Genomic DNA, 1903 nt, shown 5'->3' on the forward strand with positions numbered 1-1903 from the left:
ATGTGCAAGTGTGGGGGCGGGGGGAAACTTTTGGATGGGGGTCAAACTGCCTCTTTGCATTTCTCTTAAGGAGATTCAGCTGCCGTACCATGCTTCCCATTATTTTACTAGAAATGGAATTCTAATGCTTTTAAAACACTTGCCCTGGGTACCTGATAAACTAATGGACAATTGTTTTAGTATTTATAGTAGTACTAGTAAAAAAAAAAAAAAAGGCCCATGTCTGAAGGCCAGGAAACGGGCCCTAGGCAGGCAATTCCTGCCCCCCCTCTCGCGCTAACGGCCCCCTCGCCCCCCCTTCGGCAAACCTGTGGCCCCCCCCCCCCCCCGGACTGCCGAAACCGCCCCTTGCCGCCTTTGTGTACTACCTGTGCTGATGGGGGACCCAAACCCCCGACAGCTGAAGTGTTGTTGTGCCCTTCGCGTTCCTTCCTCATCTTCTCTGGAAGTTCCTCTGCGTGCGTCTGACGTCAGACGCACGCAGAGGAACTTCCAGAGAAGATGAGGAAGGAACGCGAAGGGCACAACAACACTTCGGCTGTCGGGGGTTTGGGTCCCCCATCAGCACAGGTAGTACACAACGGGGGGGGGGGGGGTCGAGGGGGCCATAGCGCGGGGGGGGGGGGGGGGTGACAGCTGATTCCAAGGCAGGGGGAGGAGTAGGGAAACGCGCGTTTCCCTACTCCTCCCCTTGCCTTGGAATCAGCTGTCGTGACGTCAGTGTGTGTCTGCCTAGCAGACCACCTCCAGCCTAGGGAGCCACGGTCCCAGGCACAGAACGTTGGAGGTGAGAATTATTATATAGGATGATATGAGGGTGGCTGGTGACGAGAGAAAACGGAGAAATTTACCTCTCTCCATCTTTGCTTTCACACCTTTGAGGGGAAGAAGAATGAAATATATTTGGACTTTTGCAGTCAACTTAATACTGTCCATTTGTGCAAGTTTGCTCCAAGCCATTGTGTATCTACAGATAAGCCCAAGAAGCAGAGCTGGGTCAAAGGGCTGCCATGATACCTTTTAGTGTTAACCTGGTTTTGAACAGATTCATTAGTTTTTGAGGATTATAGTTTGGTAACTTCTGTTAATTTGGATCAGTTGCTGAAAAGTTCATGATTGCCAGACCTGAACTCACTGTAACAGTGACAAATGCAGAGTAATTGACTGTATTTTTCATATTTCATTGCAAATATTTTCTGTATTAAAAGAAATAAAATGATTTTGTGGTTCATGTCACGACTTTGGCATTCTGTTGCTTATGATTCCCCCCCCCCCCCCCCCCCCCCCCCCGTGTGTTTACATTTAATTTATGGATGAATTCGGCAGCTGCTGTTTGTTACCTTCCAGTGCCTTTGTGGTTAATCTCTTTCAAGGTTAAGTGTGAAGAAAGAGACCTTGCAGTTGCATCAAGGTCACTTCCATATACTAATAGAAAGTTGTTTGTGTTGAACTTCTCCCCATAAAGGTAATAAGCTTACCAGCTTGCACACTAAGGCAACACCTCATCTTTTGACATTTTGAATCAACAAAGTTAACATTTCCTTCATTATTAATAGTTACTTAAAATTATACTTCTGTGAACAATGACAACTGAAGTTCGCAGAGATAGGTAACTCCAGACCTGAGTTTAACAAGCTGATTGGGTTTCACAATACTTGCAATGAATAAGCATAAGTTGTATTTGCATGGAGATACTATATGCAAATACTTCTCTTGTATATTCAGTGTGGCTATCAAGAAAACTTGACTAGCTTGTGATATTGGATTAGAAACTTGTTCATAATTTACTGTATACTAGTTCAGTGTGCACAGTGCGTTACAACTGGAGAGATCTGTGGAAAAAGAGTGCACCAAGCGATTATAAATCAACCAGGAATGACAGTAAAAACGTAGTACCGCCCAA

Source organism: Microcaecilia unicolor, chromosome 6 (assembly GCF_901765095.1).
Source record: "Microcaecilia unicolor chromosome 6, aMicUni1.1, whole genome shotgun sequence".
NCBI lineage: Eukaryota > Metazoa > Chordata > Amphibia > Gymnophiona > Siphonopidae > Microcaecilia > Microcaecilia unicolor.